The sequence below is a fragment of the Erpetoichthys calabaricus genome, chromosome 6, assembly GCF_900747795.2.
Source record: "Erpetoichthys calabaricus chromosome 6, fErpCal1.3, whole genome shotgun sequence".
NCBI classification, from domain to species: Eukaryota; Metazoa; Chordata; class Cladistia; order Polypteriformes; family Polypteridae; genus Erpetoichthys; species Erpetoichthys calabaricus.
Window position 1 is genome coordinate 197,566,992 of NC_041399.2, and position 24,288 is coordinate 197,591,279.

The 24,288-nt window shown below is 42.6% G+C and overlaps 1 protein-coding gene across 1 annotated transcript in view; it reads left to right on the forward strand.

The window, feature by feature from the left end:
• The first annotated feature begins 1,399 nt into the window (after positions 1-1,399).
• Positions 1,400-24,288, forward strand: part of ppp1r16a (protein phosphatase 1, regulatory subunit 16A) — a 155,083-nt gene continuing 132,194 nt past the window's right edge. The window contains exon 1 of the mRNA XM_028804285.2: positions 1,400-1,699. The gene's annotated coding sequence lies outside the window, so the exon portion shown is untranslated. The remainder of the gene's footprint in view (positions 1,700-24,288) is intronic.

Sequence of the window (24,288 nt, forward strand, 5' to 3'; positions counted from 1 at the left end):
CTGGCTCTTTGTGTCCACATGTGGAATAAAGAGTTTGGAAAATCAGTGAATGAATGAAGAATAAAATTCAGCAGAAGAATACAGTGACAATTATGTTAAATATTGGTCATTCTGTGAGTAAAGATTAGAAATCTATCCACATTACACTTCATGTCTCTCACTTTACAGACTTACTGGAAAGAAATTGTTGGCTATTTGAAGACAAGTGAATCATACATTATTGTCCTCAGGATCAGAAAAATCCAACTTCACCACTAATTTAATAGAAAAAAAAAATCAAAGAAGTTTTCATTGTCGGAATACAGAGATGGAGTGTGTAATTGCTCAGATGAAAGCAGGCAAGTTAGTGTCCATTTCTTAAGTTGATCTTCTGACAGATAGATAGATAGATAGATAGATAGATAGATAGATAGATAGATAGATAGGTAGATAGATAGATAGACTGCGGTGGGTTGGCACTCTGCCCAGGATTGGTTCCTGCCTTGTGCCCTGTGTTGGCTGGGATTGGCTCCAGCAGACCCCCGTGACCCTGTGTTCGGATTCAGCGGGTTGGAAAATGGATGGATGGATAGATAGATAGATAGACAGATAGATAGATAGATAGATAGATAGATAGATAGATAGATATGAAAGGCACTATATGATAGATAAGATACCATATAATAGATAGATAAGCCACTATATAAGATAGATAGATAGATAGATAGATAGATAGATAGATAGATAGATAGATAGATAGATAGATAGATAGATAAAGTCAGGTCCATAAGTATTTCGACAGTGACAGAAAGAGAAGTGCATGTCAGTGAGGTCAGTTGATTGGTCACTGAAGAATATTCCACTTCTTTGCCTGAATTCATCCTCTTGACTCCATCTTTGACCCTGAGTGAGTCAGTTAACCTTTTATCAATCCATTTATAAAAAAATACAGAAGAAATGACACTATAATTAATAGAATGAAATGTAATAATTTCAACGTATTCTGTACTTGTCATACATTAACCCAAATAAACCTATAATAAATGTTTAATTTCAATGATATTCACAATGAAGAAATGATATTTATTTATACAGTAAAGGTAGGGGCGAAGGTAATGTGGCAACCTTTAACATTAGTGGGAAGGACACTATAGGAAATCACAGGTTTCCCTATTCAGTCCTTCCCATTCTCATCCTTGATGATCACTATTGAGTCCTTTCATTGCCAATGCTTGAATTCTGAGACGTATAGTACTACTACTTCAACTAAAATCATTTTGGGATGAAGCCCACTATGGAAAGGAGCTATATGAAATCAAATCGTTGATGCTCAAGTTTAAATAAACAGTCGCAAAGAGTGTTTTTTTTAATGGGATAAATATGCCAATTCTTTAACATGTTTTTGACCTCACCATCATGGAGACGTGCGCTGTTGTCACGCTGCATTCGCATCTCCGGAATTTAGCGTCGTTGCTATGGAGAAGCATTGCTCCTGGGAGAGGGAAGGTGAGAGAGCGAGCGAGCGTGAGTGAGTGAGTGAGAGAGAGAGAGAGAAAGATAGCCCAAGCTGGGGGAGGGAAGCGAAAGCGAGTGACTAGTAGAGAACAGAGACAGCGGGAAGGGAGAGAACAGGAACGTCCTGGGCCGAGTCGCTCAGAAGCCGCGGAGATCTGAATATGCCGATCCAAGAAAGTTCTTCATTGCGAGTCTGAGGCCACGGGTGAGTACGAAGTCGGATCGTTTGGCTTGATCCCTGCTCTGGCCGGCCAGTCCAGTTTCATCCAAGTTTGTATCCTCGTGAAAGACTGCAGGTGACAGTGACACATTAAACATGTTTCTTATAAACGTGGTGTATCTCCGAGGTCCTTCCTGAAGGTTTGTGATTAAAAACCTGGGATCAAAGGTCCTGGCGGCATAATTAGTAAAGGTGCTGTAAGCGGTCCGCTCTGTTGGTTGAAGTGCGCTCCTTGCTTAGATCTACAGGTTAGTAATTCGATCGATATATTTTTTCTTGAAGAGTGTAACCCACCGTTTCATTTATTTAATTATTATTTTTTTAGTTAGTGACGCTGGGTACATTTTATTAACTTTTCTGAGTCTTCGTTGTTTTTATTTATGTTCCAAGTTTGAATATGCTCTTGTATGTTGTGAAATTTCTACGTTCCCTTTATCCATCCATTCATTTTCCTAACCCGCTTATCCAGGGGCAGGGACGCGGGGCAGCTGGAGTCGATCCCAGTCATGCCCTGTTCATTTTAAGGGATCAGTCATTGATCTCAAGGGCAGCGTTGTCGAGCTACGGGTTTTTATTTGCATGTTAGGCGACCGACTACATTATGGGGACTGGTTTGTGATATGGGATGTTGATACTGTGGGTTTGTACTGTGCTGAATGGTTTCTGGCTTCAGAATGTTGACTGGAATGGACTGCAGTAGTGTGTATGATGAGTGTACTGTAGTGCCTTGATGGTCTGTGGTGTGAAGGGCTACAGTATGTTGACTAATAGGTGTTGTGGCGGGCTATGGAAGAAAAATGACAGTACTGGTGTGATTTATACGCCGTAATATGGTGACTAGGCTTCCATGTGATTATCAGTGCCGTGTGTTAATTTGTGCATGATATGATCACCTGTAGTACTTTGACAGGTATATGATGGACGAGATGTCAACATTATTTTGAATAGATTATAGTATGTGTATGTGGATTGGTTTGTGCTGTGATGAAGTAAAGTATGCTGATAGGTGTATCGGTCAGATAAGTTACATATAGTATGTGATTTGATGGCCTTTAGTTAAGTTGACCAATCTGTGATCTGATAGAGATTGTGTTTTGAAGGTTCTGTGAGAGGCTATACCACATTGTCAGGACTATAACGTGTTGTCTGGTATATAATGTGGTGGACTATTGCAAGTTTACCTGTCTGATGATTACAATATCTCAACTGGTCTGTTATCTGGTGGTACTGGTATCTGTATGTTGGTGTGCTGCTAGATTGTAATACTTTAATTGGACGGTCATATGGATATTTAGATAGATAGATAACACCTTATTTGTACCTGGGGGAAATTTTACTTTTTACAAAAGCTCAATAAATAAATTAATAAATATTATAACAAATATAAATTCTCCTCTTAAGAAAAACGTCTGACTTGGCTAAAGCTAAAAAGAGTGGTCACAGTGTGGCACAATGTTATGAAGGAGCCCCCATAGTGTTTCTTGACACACTTCTGGTGAAAGTTGTGTTGGCTGAAAGTCCTCAGTGCTGGTGTGCCAGAGAGAAGTGAAGTGCTGTTCATGATGGCGGTCACTTTTGTCTTCATTCTGTACTTCAGCGGGTCCAGAGTGCATCCCATAACTGAGCCTGCTCTTTTAGTTAGCTTGTTGATTCGGTGGGATCCTCTTGAAGTGATGTTACCAGCCCAGGACACCACAGTGTAGAGAATTGCACTGACTATCACAACATTGTAGAAGATGTCACTGCCTGCATTAAAGGAACACAGTATCCTAAGGACAAAGAGCCTGCTCTGCCCTTTCTTAGCTGTGTTAGTAGAACAGTCCAGCATGGTATTGATGTGGACCCCCAAGTATTTGAAGCAGTGCACCACCTTCACATCCATTCCCTGAATTACGACCAGGAGTAGAGGCTCCATGGTGTGGCGAAAGTCAATAAGCAGTTCCTTGGTTTTGCTGATATTGAGTAGCAGACGAAGCTCAAAGTTCTCCACCTGACTCCTCTACTCTGTCTCATCCTCCTTTTCAGTGCACTCCATTAGTGCAGAATCATCTGAGAATTTCTGCAAGTGACACGGCCTGATATTATATTTATGTGGTGCTGGATTGTTGTGCATGTCTATATCAGAGACACAATTCTTGAGCTTCACAATGTGTGATCTGCTGGAGAGAGAGTCCATTATCCGGGACACCATAAGCTCATCCGCCTGCTTATCCCTCAACAGTGATGGCTGGATGGTATTGAAGTCACTTAAACAAAAAACATAACATTATACTGAATAGTTTGTGTTGTAATATGCTAAGGGTAAATTGACTGGTCTGTTGTGTAATGGGCTATAACTTCCACTGGTTTGACTGCTAAGTGATGTTATGGACAACAGTCTGTTGAGTAATCAGTGGTGTAGTGGGCTGTAACATTTAATGATGTTGAGGTAATGTTGACGGATCTGAAGAGCTGAAGTACAGAGGGGCAGTGTGGTGTAATAATTCTTTGATAATAATAATTCTTTTGCATTTATATAGCGCTTTTCCCACTACTCAAAGTGCTCAGCAATTGCAGGTTAAGGGCCTTGCTCAAAGGCCCAACAGAGCAGAGGCCCTATTGGCATTTACGGGATTTGAACCGGCAACCTTCCGTTTGCCAGTGCAGATCCCTAGCCTCAGAGCCAACACTCCATAGTGGGGAAGACTTTGGACTTCAAACCCTGACGTTGTGGGTCCAAATCCCACTACTGACACCATGTGATGATGAGCAAGTCATTTTACGTGCCTGTGTTCCAACTGGAAAAACAAAAATAATGTAACCGATAGTATCTCAAATGTTGTAAGTCACCTTAAAGGTGTCAACCAAATAATAATAATTTCACTGTGTATTTTGGAAGGGTGTGGCAGGCTGACTGGCTAGTTTCCTGATGGCTATTGTATGTTAAGTGATCTGCGATGTGAAGATTTCAGTATACTGGCAGGTCTTTGGTATGACCAGCGACAGCAAATTGACTGGTCAAGCGATTACCGTACATTGACTGGTGTTGACTACAGCTGATGTACTGGTCAGAAGTAAACTGCATTACTGATCCTTGAGGTAAGGAGCTTCATTTGTTTTAAGTGGTCTGCAGTATTTTGAGTGGGGCTGCATTGTCCAGGGTTTACACAGCACAATATGTCATCTAGTCTGCTGTCTTTATACTAACATGTCTACCACAGTGATATTCTGACTATTTTCTTGTGCTGATAATGTCTGTTGCATCGACTGCTCTATGCCCAGATTTATGGCCGATATCTGCTTGGTATATCATTAATGAACATCAATGGCCTCCCTTTTTGTGTTCTGTTTGATTTCCAAAGAGAGTTTTCGTAGCTCTTTATAATATCTCATAAAAATCCTTTTGACGAAGTTCCGTCTGAAAGGGCCGGCGTTGCAGCTTTTTCTTTCCCCTACTGTTTGCTTCCCCTTTTCTTCTTTTCTTTTTTTTTTCTTTTGATGTGGCCGCTGCTTGTCTTTATTGTAGCCGTTCTAGACTTAGCACCCAGCTATAAAAGGGTGGGCCTTGGAGGAGAGAGAGCGTGACTCTATCAGCAGGCCTTTCAGGAATCTGAGCAGGTACCAGCAGCGCGCTGAGGGCCTCCCACCTCAGAGATAAGGAAGTCTGTGCCGAGCTTTCACTGACGGCTCAACTTGATTTGCAAAGCACATCTCTCAAATGGCATTCTTGGTTTCCAGATCTGCAGAATGTTCTCTTTCTGAAGCCCACAGGGGTGTTACAAGAATAGAGAAAAGCTTTTGGCTTATTGTGATAAATGACCTTTTGCGTTTCCTCACAAGCTTTGATATTTTGGTTTTCTTCTTTTTCTAATGTATGTTTTGTTGTTTATAAACCCCACTCAAGGGAGCAGACTGCTCTACACTAAGACGCTTCCAGTGTCTTATTGCTGCTCTTGTGAAAAGAAGACTGGGGTCTTCTCTAAAGCTCCTCGCTAACCCCAGGAGCTGGCATGAATGGCAGGAACAGAAGCAACACCTTCAGGACAAAACTGCAGTTGAACGAGTGTCCCTCTGGGCAAAATGTTTTGACTGTGTCCTGTGGATTGCTTTATGTTCTGAATGGCTGCTCCTTTTGTGTTTTGAGTGGATTAGTGCACCGTGAAATTACCAGCAAGGCTTATTGGAACACAAGAGGAGGCGAGGTCCTTATTAATATAGTTTAGCTTCATTCAGCCATCCTCTGATTTGTTATGTTTCAGCCCCAGGCTGGGGTTCAAAGTCGTGTTTCATGTCGTTTTTTGTGCTATTTATTTAAGTTAATGTTGCTTTTGTTGAGTATGCGCACTGTTGACTGTTTTTGATCTTGTCCTTCAGCTGCCTGTGTTGTTATTCTTTGTGGGAGGTCCCCCAAGAGGCGGGGCCACCTGATATTCACTACTGCCCTCTACCATATAAATCTGGAGTGTCTTCCACACTTCTTGGCAGTTCATTTTGAACCTGCTCGGCAGTGGTGCCTTTTTTGTGATTTTGTGAATTGCTAGATTTTCGACCTGTTTGTTTCAGTTTTTGATTTTGAATTTCTGTATTGGGACCTGTTTTGCACTTGGTTTGCCTTTTGTTTTAGGCAACTCCTTTTTGCCTTTTGTTCTCTACAGATTTTGTTTTTGTTTCAGAGTGTTTTTGTGGAAATAAGCCTTATTTTATAAAGTTACTAGCTGAGCTACCAGTCTAAGATGGGTTGAAATCTAAGTTATCGATGTCAACCTCAACCTTACATATTTACAGTGCCCCATGCAATGCAAACGTCTCTGTTATATGGCATTTGGTATGGGATTTGTAAAAGCAGTGCTGGTGTCTGTGATACGTCATCTGTTGGAAAGACAAATGTAATGCACTGTCTGTTTGTCTGCCTGTCATTCCAAAAAGATGGTGCATCACATTTTTAGTAATTGGAATGACAGGCAGACAAACAAACAGACACTAAAGTGAACGTGTTTCCCATTGTTACTAGCAAGGTTTGACTGCTTTCCTCTCCAGTCGGCATTTTTGGAAGGACTTTTTTGGGACTTCCATGCTTTAGGACTCCTAGTGCACAAAAAGAGTTTTGATTTGGCATCAATAAAGTGTCTGTCTGTCTGTCTATCTGTCTCTCTTTTATACAGTGTTTGTCTGCTCTGTTTTACTGTGTCTGTCTTTATTTTATATAGTGTCAGTCTGTCTGTCTCTCTTTATCTTTATATATAATACGCTACTGTGGCTGTCCATTTGTCTGTCCAGGGTTTTAAATCGCCTGTAGCTCGCAAACCATTTGACCTATTGACCTGAAATTTGGTACACATATACTATGTGATGTTCTACTGTCTGCTTTAGGGGTGATGATTGACCTCCAAGGTTATTCCTCTTTTTATTTTTATTTTATTTTATTGTAGAATCAACTCTCGGCAGTGGCCAGCAGGGAGGCCGTGCGGTGCACGTGTACGGGTGCCGTTCTCATCCCTACTGCCATCACTTCCCCTACCCCTTCATATCTTAAATCATTCTTGAGGCAGATTGAAGACTTAAGTGCCAGCTTAAGTGAAATATTAAAGAAAACGTACTAAGTAATTGCAACACAAACACTGACTTAATCAGTTTTAACGCAAAAAGATGTCGACGAAAGAACAGAAGAAGCAGGCCGCTAGGGTGGAGAAAAGAAGATCTGCTCAGAAAGCAGCAAGCGCATCAACCTCTGAGCTAACGAATGGTAAACGTACAGAGAAAGAGGATGAAAACTGGGAATGAAAACTCAAGACAAGTGTATTCACTGCACGTTATCATGCAGTGCGCTGTTACTGGTTTTATATAATGTCTGTCTGTCTTTACACTAGCTGTGTAAGCCCGTGCTGTAAAAAGCCCGGGGTCCTAGAAATTATTGAAATCGTCAGAAAAAAATTGAAATGTAGAGATGTCAGGTAATTAAAAGGAACTGCTCTGGACATCTCTCTCCTTGGAGGTTTCGTTTTGCCGATGTGTTCACTTCGCTTGCTCATTGGTGGCTAAGCGAGTTTCTGTTTCCTTGGAGGTGGAGCCTTTACCTCGACTCCACCTCTTACTTCCAGGCCGGACAGACAGACAGACACCTCCACGCGTAGACGTTTATATATAAGATAATGATCTATCTATCTATCTATCTATCTATCTATCTATCTATCTATCTATCTATCTATCTATCTATCTATCTATCTATCTATCTATCTATCTATCTATCTATCTATCTATCTATCTATCTAACTTCAGGAAAGTTCTATCTATCTACAAGGGGGCTCCGCCCCCTGCTCGCTTCGCTTGCCTACCCCCGGCGTTGGGTATCCTGAAATACATTAGTCGAGCTCGTTCGTTTTGGAGCCGTGCCCGCTTTGCCCGCGGCATTTCAGACGTGCATTGTAGGCTCCTGCGTTCATTGATTTTATCCAGGCGGGCTCGTGTTTGTATATCCGTCAGTTGAGCTCGTTCGTTTTGAACCCGTGCCTGTTGTGCTTCCGCAGTTTCAGACGTGCGTTGTAGGAGCCTGCGTTCATTGATCTTATCCAGGTGGGCTCGTGTTTGTATCGTTGAGCTGTATTGTGTTTGAATTTGGTGTAAAGCGTTCAGTGGTTTGTACAATCCCAAGCAGCACATTATTCCTAACTTCACTCCGCAGTAGTGCCACTCACAATATTGCGGTGACGCCTGCGCCTTCACTCCGCAGTAGTGCCACTCACAATATGGCGGTGACGCCTGCGCCTTCACTCCGCAGTAGTGCCACTCACAATATGGCGGTGACGCTTGCGCCTTCCGTACTATGTCGGGTTTCACTATGCTGTGTAGGTGCCTTTACCTTTCGTACTTTCCCGCGCCTTCCGTACCATCTTTGTGGACCTGTGGGGCCTCCGTAGCCTCTTCCGTTTGAATCTGGGCTGCAGCGCAGAATCCTCTTTTTTGTGTGGCTGTGTCGGTAGTCGTTAGCTATGGGCGCGTTGTTGCTTCATTTCTCATTCACGTCAGTTGAGCTCTTTCGTTTTTGGGCCGTGACTCCTTCGTGCGCGGTGGATACGACTTCGCTTGCGGTTTATGAGACAAGCGCTGTACGCTCCTGCGCAGTACATCTCATGGTCCCATCTCCGTGTACCTGCGTCCATGCCATCCGGTTTACCATTCTCGGTTAGTAATTATCTATCTATCTATCTATCTATCTATCTATCTATCTATCTATCTATCTATCTATCTATCTATCTATCTATCTATCTATCTATCTATCTATCTATCTATCTATCTATCTATCTATCTATCTATCTATCTATCTATCTATCTATCTATCTATCTATCTATCTATCTATCTATCTATCTATCTATCGTGCCTCTAAAAGTATTCACCCCTTGGAAGTTTTCACATTTTATTTCAATATATTGAATCACAGTGGATTTAATTTAGCATTTTTGACATTGGTCAACAGAAAAAGACTCTTTAATGTGAAAGTGGAAAACCTCTGGAGTTTGAGATGGAGTTCTGATGTACCATTGAGCCCATGAGATCAATCACCTTAATCTGGAAGGAGGTGAAGATGGTACAGAGAGTGCATGCTGTTTATTCCGTGGAGATGTAGGCCTGTTGTTGTGTATGAATAGCTGCTGAAGGTGTTCTACTAGATCATAATGCTTAGTTTACTGTTCTGTGCTGTGTTCTTTTAGGAGAGTAACACCAGATACCTGGTTAAACTGATCAGGAAGACCAGCTGTACTACAGGTCTGATCCTGGATTCATTAAAAAATAGTGACAGTAATGACTAATGCTGCCATTCTTCTTCATGTTATCCATGTGTGCCTTTAGCCGATATCCGCCCTCAAACCCCTTTTGTTGACAATATTCATCGTCCTTCCTAAGAGAGTTAATGTGCAGTTTTCAAACATGGTGGTTGGTCTGATGGCCAAAACATTACATTTTGGCCTCCTTAGACCACAGAGCCTTTTTCCCGCTGACTTTAGAGTCTCTCATGTGCCTTCCAGCAGAATCTAGCTGAGCTGTCCTGTGTTTTTTTTTCTAACAGTAGAGGGCGGAGTGGTGGCCCTGAAGCTAGGGATCTGCTCCAGAAATCTGAAGGTCGCCAGTTCAAATCCCATAAATGCCAGAAGTGACTCTACTGTGTTGGGCCCTTAACCTGCAATTACTTCGTCCTGGGTATGACGTGAACCTGGTCCTCCAACTTGCAGGGAAAATATGGGGGTGGGTGGCAGGATTGGTACTCCAGCCACTGTAAAAAAAACTTGCATTGTTCCAGTGTGGTGCTGAGGTGTCACCTGTTCCATTGCATGGCTGCACTCGGGTACCAATTCGGGTGGTTCGTTGTCTGGGTGCTTCTCCCATAAAGCTACAGCTGGTGAAGCACCCACACATAAGTTGTTGTCTGCACAGTCTCTCCAACCCACTGTAGCTTGTAAGTCCTTCACAGTTCTAGTAGGTCTCTTGGTAGGCTCCATCATTAGTCTTCCTGCACCATCTCTCAGTTTTTTTGCGAGGCCTGCTCTAACAGATTTACAGTTCAGCCGTAGTCTTTCCATTTCTTCTTGACTGATTTCACTGTATTTTCAGTGACTTTCTTGTCTCTATCCCCTGACTTATTCCATTTCCACATTTCCATTTTCATGGAGCTGCTTGGAGTATCCTTTCTTCTTCATTGTGTAGGTTAAGCCACCATACTGACTCCCTACAAGTTGCACCTTCCAGATAGGTGCCTGCTCTAAGTTGCAACTGTGTGCATTTGTGGTTGAAATGGGTGCAAGAAAAGTGGCCCAGAATTACTGTGCCAAGCAGCTACTTTAATTCAAGAAGTTCTTGTCTTCATCATCAAGTGTCTGCTGTAAATGTGGCCTGTGACTCACCAATCAAAACACAGTAATCCTTACAGCCCACCTGCTCAGCTTTCACAAGTGAGAATAACAGTTTATATTTTTTGGTGAATTTCATGTTGCATGCAGTGTCACTGAAATAAATAAATGAAGAAATAAGTACATAAATAATTACATAAGCAACAAAAGACATGCATCATGACACTTTGAAAATTTGTTTTTATTTATTTCACAAAGGGGTGGCACGGTGGCGCAGTGGGTAGCGCTGCTGCCTCGCAGTTAGGTGACCCGGGTTCACATCCCGGGTCCTCCCTGTGTGGTGTTTGCATGTTCTCCCCGTATCTGCGTGGGTTTCCTCCGGGCGCTCCGGTTTCCTCCCACAGTCCAAAGGCATGCAGGTTAGGTGCACTGACGATTCTAAATTGTCCTTAGTGTGTGCTTGGTGTGTGTGTGTGTGTGTGTGTGTGTGTGTGTGTGCCCTGCGATGGGCTGGTGCCCTGCCCGGGGTTTGTTTCCTGCCTTGCACTCTGTGTTGGCTAGGATTGGCTCCAGCAGACCCCCATGACCCTGTAGTTAGGATATAGCAGGTTGAATAATGGATGGATGGATTTCACAAAGTGCTCATTTTTTTCATTTATTTTTCTCCAAAATATTCCTCCATAGTTGAGTGCAGAAGTAATTAAATAATTGCTTACAACAGAAAATATATACAGTGGATTCAATAGTATTCAGACCCATTCACTTTCTCCACACTTTACAGTGTTGTAGATTTAATTTTAAATGGATTCATTTTACCATCAATCTACGTTCAGTAATTCATAACGACAAAGTGAAAATGCAGATTCAGAAAGGTTTTCAAATATATTAAAAATCGAAAACTGAAATTTCTCATTCATGTAAATATGCAGACCGTTAATTCAGTATTTTTTTTGGCCACAATTCCAGTTTCAAATCTCCTTGGTTAAGTTTCTACAAGCTTTGCACACCTGCTTATGGGCAGTTTATCTCATTCATCCTGGCATATCCTTTCAGCCTCCATTAGATTGGATGGTAGAGTCTGTATAATGCCATCTTCAGGTCTCTCCACAGATGTATTTGGTTTAAATCTGGGCCACTCAAGGACAGTCAGAGACTTGTCCCAAAGCAATGCAGTGTTGTCTTGGCTGTATGCTTCAAGTCATTGTCTTGCTGAACAGTCGCCCCAGTCTGAGGTCCTGTGTACTCCATAACAGGTTTTTCTCAAGGACCTCGCTGTATTTGGCTGCATACACTCTTTTCTCAATTCTGACCAGTCTTGTCCTTTCTCTGTCTCTGTGATGCCCCCAATAGCATGATGCTGCCACCACTGCCAAGCTTAATTATACCTGAAACTATTTGCTGTGGCACACCAAATTATGCTCTGGTGCATCCTGTTTGCTTTAATTCTCATTGAGATGCCTTTAGAACTTGAGTGGAGTTCACCTGTGGAAAACTGAAGTGACTGGACATCATTTAGAAAGGCACACACCTGTGTGTAGAAGGTCCCACAATTCAATTTGCATGTCAGGACAGAAATTAAAAACAAGCTGTGAAGTCCAAGGAGTTTTCTGTATACCTTCTCAATCAAATTGTGGTGAGGCACAGATCAGGGCAAGGACTTAAACCCATTTGTAAAGCTTTGAGTCTTCCCAGGAGCACAGTGGCCTCAACAATTGTGAAATGGGACACGTTTGGAACCACCAGGACTCTACAGAGACTTGACCGTTTGGCCAAACTGAGTAACCAAGCAAGAAGGGCCATGGTCAGGGGGGTGACCAAGAACATGATGATTACTCTAACAGAGCTTTAGATGTCCTCTGCTGAGATTGGAGAAAATGTTGGAAAGAACCATCCCATCAGCACTCCATCAATGACTTTCACAGTAGAGTTGCAAGACAGAAGCCACTGTTGAGTAAACCTATCACTATCTGCTTGGAGTTTGCTTAAACCATATGGAACATCTGTGGAGAAACCTGAAAATAGCAGTTTACAGACGCTTCCCATCCATTCTAATGGAACTTGAGAGGATCTGCCAGGAATGATGGGATAAACTGCCCAAATCAAGGTGTGCAAAGATTATAGAGACTTACCTAAGAAGATTCAAAGCTGGAACTGCTGCCAATGAGCCTTCTGCAAAGTACTGAATTAAGGGTCTGAATACTTCTATGAGATTTCACTTTTTGACTTCTAACAGTCATTTCAAAGTGTGACCATGTGTGGATGCGTTTCTTGCTAATGGAATGTACCGATTTTTCCGGAAGTATCTATTTACTGATATTTTAGCAAAAAATGCAGTTCCTTTGCTGGATAATTGACATGTGGATTGTGTGATACATGTAACGTGACATTGTTTCTTTATGGACGTTTTTGACGTTGTGTGCTGTTGTCCTACATTGGTCACCGTAGATGCCTGTTCTGACGCAAAGTTTATTATCTCCTTTCTCCGTTAAAACACGAGATTAATCTTTTAGGTTTAGTGGGGTCTCTAACATATCTCTGTACTATATTATTAAAAAAAAAAAAAATCTTGGGAGGGAGATGAGATGTGATCTTCTTGGAAGACAATTTGACGTCCCGCGAGAGACACTTTAACGTCATGTGAGACAAGGCAGTGAGACAAAAGGACAGCTTCTGTACAGGCTTTTAAATGATCGACGCGCAGCGCGGTAAACAGAACACGCACCTCAGCAGCGTGGTATAGTGGGTCCACAGCTCCCGTTCAAAAGGCCCGTTTAAATAAACAATCACCGTGCTCGCAGCTTAGCGAGGGGGCGTGGTAGTTGTGGATAAAGCGGGTCTCAGGACGATCTGCGGTGTGGGCGTTTCTCACCTAAGTGCACAGTTGAGAGACTGCCTGCATCCGTGATTGTTCCTGGGGCTGCTAATGTGCTGCAGCTGCTATGTCCTCTCACTATATATATAATTGCGAGTCGGCTAGAAGAGAAAAGAACAAGAGAAAGAAAAAGAAAAGAGAAGGAAACTGAGGTTGCAGGAGGAAGCAGTGAGCGAGTGAAAGTGAGCGAGAAAGCCGGTGCGGGAGAGCGAACGTGAGCAGGCTCGCAGCAGCTGAGAAGACAGCCTGGGTGTTTGGCTGACACCCGGGGGAGTAGTAGATGTGGTCGCTTCTGTTGAGATTACTTCGGAGAGCGGGAGTGACTGGAAGGTGGGAGACTTTCCGCGTGAGGCCACGGAAGGCAGCGGGAGTCGGGACTTGGGACGTGGTGTCCCCAACGTGAGAGCCTTGGTCGTTGGGGAATCCCAAGTCACTGTCAGGGGGAACTGACCGGAGCCAAGAATCGGTAAGGCGACTGACAGTAGTAGAAGCAGGTACTGAGAAGGTCTGCTGCAAAGAGCGCATCTCGCCTGTTGCAGGGCCCGCATAGGATAAGCAGGTGAGACGCTAGTTTAAAAGAAGCACCAGGCATGTCATTGGTTTTTTAAAAGACTGCTTCCTGCATAGCGTTTTAACTTTGGTTTTAAAGGACTGTTTTTTTTGTAATTATTTTAAACCTCCACATTTCTTTTATGGATTATTTATTGAACTTTGGACACTGCACTGTTGCACTTTGTTTTTGTTGTTTTGATTTAATAAAAGCACTTTGGCACTTTTCCACCATCCCCTTTGCTATGTTGCCTCACTGCTTAGCTCATCTCGGTTATAACTATCAATGGTGTAGGGTTCAAGGGCTACTGAACAGCGGATGGGAGCATGGAGCAGAACCCGCATCGTCACAGGCAAGAGCAGCACAAAGCCAGCAGCTGATCCGTCCGCATCTCCTTAGCGTCCCCCCCCCCCTTCACAATACGAGCGGGAGAGACGTGAAGTAGCAGGAGCATAGCACACCTCAGGGGTGGGTTGAGCGAAGCGATCGAGATGTGATCATCTCAGAGAGACACTTTGACGTCACGTGAGACTAGACATTACAACCTTAGGAAGCAAAACCTGTGAGACGGTGACTTTTTTAAGTCACGCCCTACTTACAAACAATTTAGAACAAGTTCATGAACATCTAACCTAGCAGTTGTTGGAATGCTTTTCGCAGGCACACTTCAGATGCTCCCAGCTCTTAAAACAACAACAAGCGACAAGTAGAACACACAGCTCGCCAGCAGCAGCAAGACAGCAGCTGATCCGACCGCATCTCCTTAGCGTGCATTCAGCCCCCCTACCCCCCCACAACATGAGCAGCAAAGACGTGAATTGGCAAAAGGACAGCTGCTGTACAGGCTTTTAAATGATTGATGCACAGCACGACAAGTAGAACACACAGCTCGCCAGCAGCAGCAAGACAGCAGCTGATCTGACCGCTTTTCCTTAGCGTGCGTTCAGCCCCCCCCTCCCCCTTCACAACGTGAATAGCGTTATACGTCCTGCGAGAAAGAGATTTAACCATGCCCGGGGCCGGAAATAAAGGACAAATATTGCTTTTACAAAAGTTTTAAAGTAAAAGTGAAAATAATGCATATGTATCTCTTTAAATTGTATATCTGGTAAACCAAACCTGGGGGTGGGCGAGAGAAGCGAGCAGGGCCCTAGTTAAAATAAAAAATACATTTAAAAATATGTTTGGTTAGGGTGTGTCTTTAAACAGTATACACTTTCAAGTATTAATTACAAAAATATCACAACCCATAAACATGCAGGTATCTATTTTATTTGAATCCAGTGTGGCTTATTGCAGCAGATCCCACAAAGCTGGAGCCGTCCCGTGATGTGAGACTTGACAATAACCGGACCCCCCATTAAACATGAAACTGAGAAGACTGAAGTCCTCCAGACTGTCTGTCTGCATTGATAAAGCTCTGGGCAGAGAGCTGCACGCCATGATTCTGAAGGAGATGATAAAAATGGACAGATGATAAGAGTAAGCTTCAGGTTGGCTTGAAAGTCTTTGATGGCATTTCATAATGCTGAGACCCTTATTCAAAAATATGTGTATCCCCGGTGGCAACATTTTAACGTGCAGTAACCTTTCATCAGTGTTAATACAGTAGATGTGTTCATGGGGGGGGAAAGATTAATTTTGCACCACACTTGACTGCAGAAATTTGGAAAGGCTGTTATGGTTGCTAGGGGTGAGTCAATTGTGCTAATTATACATGTCTTCATATTCTTCCAGAATGATCTTACATAAGGATGATTTTATTATACTGAATTTATTAAGGTTGTGAATTTGCAAATGACAGATGATAGACTGGTCCTCCATTGACGGTTTCTTTGTGTCTCATGGTGATAGGATGTTCATAAATCCCCCCCAAACACACCATGGCTTTGAATTGAACAAGCAAGTTCACAATGGATGTCTGTACGGCACCAACAGAAAGTACTCCGACCCCTTCACTTTTTACCCATTTTGTTGTTTTTTCATCCTTTTGCTAAAATTATTTAAATTCATGTTTTCTGTTCATAAAGCAACACTTATCACTCCTGAATGACAAAAACAAATAACCGGGCATTAAGAATGTATTAAAGATAAAGAACTGAAATACCATTGACACAATTATTCAGACCCATTACTCAGTACTTTGTTGAAGCCTCCTTTGGTAGAGATTCCAGCCCAGAGTCTTCTTTGGTCTGATACGACAAGCTTTGCGCACCTGGATTCCTTCTCTGCAGATCCTCTCAGGGTGAATGGAGACCATTGGTGGACAACTATTTTCAGGAATCTCCAGGGATGTTTGATTCTGTTGAATTCTGGACTCAGGCTGGACCACTCAAGGATATTCCAAGAGTTGTCCCCAAGCCTTATGTTTACACTTAGTGCTGTTGTCCTGTTGGAAGGTGAACCTTCAGTCTAACCTGATGTTCTGAGTGCTCTGGAGCAGGTTTTCATTAAGCAGACCTCTAATACTTTGCTTTGTTCAGCTCTCCCTTGATCCAGACTGGTCTCTCTGTTCCTGATGCTTCCACCACCATGATTATCAGTTAGAAAGGTAGTGTGAAGGTGAGGAGCAGTGCCTGGTTTCCCCTAGACATGATGCTTGAAATTGAGGCTAGACAGTTCCATGCCAGTGAATCTTGTTTCTCATAGCCTGCAAGACCTTTGGTTGCCTTTTTGCAAACTGTAAATGGGCTTTCATGGGTTATGCCGAAGCTTTTTAACACACTGGTGAGGCTTCATCTGGGGTACTGTGTGCAGTTTTGGTCTCCAGGCTACAAAAAGGACATAGCAGCACTAGAAAAAGTCCAGAGAAGAGCAACTAGGCTGATTCCAGGGCTATAGGGGATGAGTTATGAGGAAAGATTAAAAGAGCTGAGCGTTTACAGTTTAAGCAAAAGAAGATTAAGGGGAGACCTGACTGAAGTGTTTAAAATGATGAAGGGAATTAGTCCAGTGGGTCGAGACTGTGACTTTAAAATGTGTTCATCAAGAACACGGGGACACAGTTGGAAACTTATTAAGGGTAAATTTCACAAAACACATAGAACCGTAGAGACATGTAATAATTGAATAAGTAGTGTGGTAGACAGTAGGACTTTAGGGATTTTTAAAACTCAACTTGATGTTATTTTAGAAGAATTAAATGGCTAAGATTAACAAGCTGTGGCAGAATGGCTGGGACCCTTACCTAGCCAGGACACCTGGAGAAGAGAAGGAGCAGGAGAGAAACAATATCTTCCCCGGGACACGAGAGGTCAGCCACCCTGGTTTGCATCAGGGGGCGCCTGGACATTTATTAAACCCTGGACTGCAGCACTTTTGCCACAACAGGGAACACCTGGAGCACATCCGGGTGAACTATAAAAGGGGCCACCTCACTCCATTCTGGGAGCCAGAGTCAAGAGCTGGAGGACAGAGCTTGTGGGAGAGGAGTGGAGGTGCTAGAAAAGAAATAGAGAAAGAAGAACAGAGAAAGAAAGAGAGTGAGAGAGAAAAAGAAGGGAAAGAGCAATTGTGAGGGACTGTGTGCTGTTTGCTAAAAAGAACAGAAATAAAAACGTGTGTGCTTTTTGGACTTGTGTATGTTTGTGTCCGGGCTGATTCTTCACAAAGCTTAGTTGGGCTGAATAGCCTGGTCTTTGTTCTAGTGTTGTCTGGCCACTCTTCCATGAAGCCCAGATTAGTTGGGTGTTGCAACTTCCCTTCTGGAAGTTTCTCCCATCTCCACAAGGCTTTTCTGAAGCTCAGCCAAAGTGAATATCAGGTTCTTGATCGCCTCTCTTACCATGGCCCCTTCTGCCCTGATTGCTCAGCTTTAGAGAACCTTCAATGCTGCAGACATTTTTGTAGGCTTCCCCAGGTCTGTGCCTCCACACAATCCTGTCTGTAAACTCTACAGGAAATTCCTTTGACCACATCATTTATTTTTGCTCGGCTGTGGGACCTTCTTTAGACAGGTGTGCGCCTTTCCTAATCATGTCCAGTTAATTGAACTGACCACAGATGGACTCTGAACAAGGTGTAGACACATCTCAATGACGATCAACAGAATTGGATACACCTGAGCCAAATGTCAGTTGTCATAGCAAAGGGTCTGAATACTTGTTTCAGTGTGATGTTTCACTTTTGTATCTACTGCTCACTTCGCTGGCCAACCCCCCCACCTGCACTTCACAACAGCAAATTCGTGTCTCTGTCGCTCGCATATGTGGATTTCAATTTCACCAAACAACTAAACTTTTGATTCTCGCGGATAGGCCTCTTCACTGGGAAGAAACACTACTTTTCCCTGATGGCAACATGAATTAGACGATCTACAAGTCTTTGACTAAAAGTTTAAAACCAAACAATATCTACATACGTCTGTCATATCACCTGTGTCCATATATTCAATCTCTTTTTTCTTTTACCTTTTTGTCAATATCGCATTGAATTTTGATTCCGTGTTAGGAATTACAGCGTGACAACGCAACGTATAACTGCCCGTGAATGAATATCGTTTCTTTCTCTCTACGAGAGATGTGTCTGACAATAGCATTCACACAAATGAGAAATGATTGAGCTGTGTGCGTGGTTATTTAGGCAGGACTTTTTCAGATCTCTTTGCATAAGCTCTTGTCTCTCGGGGCTTGAAATTTTCTTTCGCAGGTTTTCGCTTTCACCAAACAACAAATCTTTAAATTCTTGCGGATACGCCTCTTCAGTGGGAAGAAACATTACTTTTTTTTTTTTCTCCTGATGGCAACACAAATTCAATGATCTACAAGTCTCTGACTTAAAATTTAAATCTGAACAATATATTTAATCTCTTTTCGCTGTTCCGTTATTTCATCGACTAATAATTTCCATTTGTTTGTGCTAATGTGATCTTTACTATCCTTTTTTTGAGACCTTTGAATTTTCGTACTTCCATTATCTCTAACCTGCTCTACATGTGTACTGCACCAACGTTTTTGAATTCTTTATAATGTTCTACTTTGTCATCTACTCTTTGTGGCCGTGGTTAAATCTCTTGGCACAAAGACTCGTCTCGCGGGACGTCTAAGTATCTCTCCGAGAAAATCACGTCTCGCTTCCTTCCAAGATTTTTTTTATAATAGTGAGATATAATAAAACACTGTGGTCTGTGTGTCCAGCCCCTCTGAGCAATCTGATTGGTCAGTTTGGCTTTGGTGTGATTGGTTGGTTTTACTTGACAAAAAAGGAAGTCTAAGTGTGAGTGAGATGCTGAGGAGGCGTAATGGCACACAATCAGAGAGTTGTCTTCAAAGACCGTAAGTATAAAACCAGGCAGGGGATGAGAAACATATGTCAAAAATAATGACAGAGCCTGAGAAGCAGACTTTACGGGAACACACAGAAGAAAGAGTGTGCCAGTGAAGAGAGGGTCAGACATACTCAAGCACAGAGGAAAGGCTGTGGACATACACATAGAGCCAGAGATAGCAAATATCTCTTAATTATTCTATTACCTGTCTTTGACAGAAACCATATCTAGCTTATAATAAATTTGGAAACATTCCTAAAATCATGATTTTGCTTTGGTAGAGCATTGAGTGTTCAATGATTTCAAGGATTTTAGCACACGGCTGCAACACAACAAAATGTGAAAATAAGTGAAGGGATGTGAATGCTTTGTGAAGGCACTGTATACTAACACACGTTACGGGATGCTGTTACTCTTTAGTTTTGGCCCGGGCCACTACCCTGAATTGGGCCCAGACAGCAGGATGTTTTTGTATCGTAGCTTCATGTGTTTGCCTGAAGTACGTCACCAGTGGCCCTTGATATTTCTGGCTTTCTGGGTTAAACTAACTTGCCCCCCCCCCTTCCTGCAGGAGTAACATCGAGGGGGTTTTCCAGTCATAATAATGCAACCTTTGACATGAAATTCCTCGCATTCTGGAAACTGCTTAAGAGCCAGGAAAAGCTAATCCGACCACCTCAGTGTAATGGCATGCTTGCACCCCATCAGCTGACTCCACGGCTTGGAGCTCTTGATTCGGGGGGCTTAACTGGTTTGTTCTGAGTGATGGAGTTGTGAAATTTAGGTGCTGGGTGGGGGTTGGGTGGTGTGTATCGGAGTGAAACTTCTCCGCCGTCTACGGAAAGACATCAGTTTTGTTTTTTTTAACATGAAACTGATTCAAGGTGGGCGGCACGGTGGCATGGTGGGTAGCGCTGCTGCCTCGCAGTTGGGAGATCTGGGGACCTGGGTTCGCTTCCCGGGTCCTCCCTGCGTGGAGTTTGCATATTCTCCCCGTGTCTGCGTGGGTTTCCTCCGGGCGCTCCGGTTTCCTCCCACAGTCCAAATACATGCAGGTTAGGTGGATTGGCGATTCTAAATTGGCCCTAGTGTGTGCTTGGTGTGTGGGTGTGTTTGTGTGTGTCCTGCGGTGGGTTGGCACCCTGCCCGGGATTGGTTCCTGCCTTGTGCCCTGTGTTGGCTGGGATTGGTTCCAGCAGACCCCCGTGACCCTGTGTTCGGATTCAGCGGGTTGGAAAATGGATGGATGATTCAAGGTTCTCTCATATTTTTATGTTGATAAAGGAGTCCACCTATATCATTATAGATTGCATTATTAGTTGAAGTTTTATTTTTATTTCTTCTGTAACAGTTACTGTCCCGAACTTGTAGATCTTGCACTTTGTCACACCCATTGTTAACCTGAGGATGAGCATGGATAAAGTCGATTAAAATGCTAAAGAGGTGTACCAGACATGCACAATTTACAGCTCTTTTGTATGACTTCTATATACAGTAGGTGCCAACTAACATACCCTGTGGAGGGCTGCGTTAGTCAGCCTCCTTGTTCTGCTTTCACAGTTTCACCAGATACTCTGTGTCTGGTCGCACTTTCTCCAAGTCATTTAGCTCTTGTTCCACATGTTTTAGTAATAAAATAAAGAATGATCAGTTAATCCCTGCCATACAGTAGCAGTATTTTTTTACCCATAAGTCCCTGTCACATTACTTGACTTTTCTAGCGATTTTCAGTCTTCAGCCCTATTCAAATGGGATTAGTATTTAGATCAGCAGTGCGTTACTTTTTACCAGCATTTCCCCGTTCCTTTTCGTTAATGTAAGCATATCGTCGGTTCGGACCACATTAGCAACCTTTATTTATAACAACAATGTGTCTGTTTGTACCTCAAAGAGGAACAGCTCTCATTTTTACGTTCTCGTATACGAAGTCTAGGGAAAGTATTGTAATCGTCCAAGAATTTGATGTCGAGATTTTGATCAATCTCGACATTTTAGACCTCCCAGAGTCTGAAAATACTATTTTTGGAATTATGTCTGTGTGTCGGTCTGTGTGTGAGTTTGTGTGTGTGTGTAAATTTTGCATACAAGTATTGGGTACAAAACGTAAATTTCTATCAACTTTTGGGCTATTTCTATTAACTGGAAGTGGTACTTTACCTTTTATTCATGCAGCTGCAGAGTCCGATTTATTCAACTTTACTTTTATAATAATTGTTCAATGTATTAGTAATTTGATAATGTACATAATATAAGACTACAATCCTTGTCTTGCAGTTTACTCCTGAAATATCCATCCCTGTATTTGAGTATGTGGGAAAGTCTATGGGAGAGCACTGCTGAATTTTTAAATATAAATGTTATATATCAGAGCACCAATGGACCACCAGGGATTAACACTGAACTGTTATTCTGCAGGCACATGCACAACAAGCAGTACACCCACTGTTCTTTTTTCCAATTATTGCTATCTGTTCACTTACCTATTATTTGTTTTTTTATTATTTATTTATCTATTATAGTATGGTATAGTTCTTTACTTGCCTTGCCCATGGCCTATGTTTATGTATGTTTTGCACTGTTGTGCTCCTGGGAAAAATTGTTTTGTGCCACTGTATGCTACAGTACTGTGTATGGATAGTCCATCCATCCATCCATATTCCAACCCGCTGAATCCGAACACAGGGTCACGGGGGTCTGCTGGAGCCAATCCCAGCCAACACAGGGCACAAGGCAGGAACCAATCCCAGGCAGGGTGCCAACCCACCGCAGGTGTATGGATAGTATAGTAGGTTAAGTCAAGTGGCTTTACTATTTGAATCGCTCAAATGACAGAATTTTACTGACATGTCAATTCACATGGGCCTAGTTTACAATTATTTTACAAATGGTAAAAGTCTCAATAATTTTTATTGAGCACACAGTCCGTGAAATGTTACTGACACAAACGATTCAGATGGGACTGAAATTGCAGAGTGTAAAACCAATCTTCAGGCCATTCAGTCCAACAAAGCTTACCAGTCTTATCCACTTATTTCTTCTAAAATAACATCAAGTCGATTTTTGAAAGTCCCCAAAGTCCTACTGTCTACCACACTACTTGGTAGCTTATTCCATGTGTCTGTGGTTCTCTGTGTGAAGAAAAACGTCCTAATATTTGTGTGAAATTTACCCTAAACCAGTTTCCAACCGTGTCCCCATGTTCTTGATGAACTCATTTTAAAGTAACCGTCTTGATTCATTGGACTAATTCCCTTCATAATTTTAAACTCTTCAATCATGTCTCCTCTTAATCTCCTTTTGCTTAAACTGTAAAGGCTCAGCTCTTTTAATGTTCCCTAATAACTCATCCCCTGTAGCCTTGGAATCGGCTTAGTCGCTCTTCTCTTGACTTTTTCTAGCGCTGTTATGTCCATTTTGTAGCCTGGAAACCCAAACTGCACACAATATTCCAGATGAGACCTCACCAGTTTGTTATAAAGCTTCAGCATAACCTCCTTGGACTCGAACTCTACATATCAGGGCGCTAGATAACCTGACATTCTGTTAGCCTTCTTAATGGTGTCTCACACATGCGCCTTGGGGACAGCTTAAAGCAGATATCTCAATTCAATTAAGTTAATTAGCAGCAAAAACAGGTCACTAATTAAGAAAAGGGTTAGAATGAAAACCTGCAGCAACTGCAGCCCTCCAGGACTGGAGTTTGAGATCCCTGGCTTAAAGGCTCTGATGGTGGTAACTCAACACTGATCTTCAAGATGGCGGTCTATACTAATGCCTCCTTCTGTTAAGTACAGGCCAGGCAGGAAGTGATGTTAGAGGTGGTCAGATTGTCACTCCTCCAGTCTGTAGAGGGAGGAAGAGGAGAGGCATTAGTATATGCTGCCATCTTTTGGATCGGCATTAAATTACCAGCACCAGAGCCTTTAAACTGTCCCCAAGGCACACCCGTGTGTGACAGTGGCTTCTGAACACTCTGGTAGTTGATAGTGTTGAGTCCAGTATGAATCCTGAATCCTTCTCCTAAGGTGTACTTTCGAATTTCAGTCTGCCTATTGCACATTCAAACCTAACATTTTTACTGCCAACATGTAATGTTTTACATTTATTTACAGGAGTGTCATAACGGTCACATGATCCTGTTGTGACTGCTTCTGCCTTGATAAGATTAAGTAAATGAAGTCTACGATTGAACATCGCTGGAAAAAGACGTGTTATGTTACAAGGCCTTAACTTGGCAGGCATTTGCTGTGTCAGTGCAAATGTAATGGAGTCCTGGGCCTGAACTGTTTAAGTGATTCAAGTTCAGCTATGCAGCTCACAGCGACATTCTTACTTACATATCTGAACGAACCTGCGGCGGCACCACTCATCAGTGCCATGATCATGGGCCATTTGCTGTCCTTGCCCTCTCTTATTCAACTTGCATTTTTCCTGAGCGCTGTATGTAAGACAGCAGCTTTCCCACCTAAGGTCTTGATTGATCCTAAATACCCAAATCCCTTTATCATGTGGGTAATTTGTACAAGTAAGCAAGAGCGTCACAACTAGTGTACAAGTGGAGATGACTTTGTTGCCAGAATGGTGAGCATCTACTGAATGATCTACTGAACATTTTTGAGGTTCCTGGATCAAGAAATGCTGGAAACTACAGCATTTGGTATGTGCGTACAAGTCTTGTGAGTCAGTGGGTGCTTTCACCATAGTCGCCATATCTCCTCTTTAACTCCCAATAAAAAAAAAACCTCAGGATGACCAGCGATTCAAAGGTGAAATTCCATTACTGTTTTCTTATTGCACAAACTTGAAACATGCGGTTTATCCATAAGGAAATGCAAACATGAGGAGTAAGGGGAAAAAAATCTTGTTTTACTTCTTTTTGCTGAAGAAAGAAGTGGAATGTGATTTGAGTTAAATGCTGATTAAACACGACACTCCTAATGGTCTTTGTTTTTGTATTCTTTGTGGTCAAAGTGTCACATTAACGCATGCTTTATGTGGTGTGGCTGAGTGTGGTGCTGCCTTATATTCCAAGTTTTAAAGTACACGGCCTACAGAAGGTCTTCTGG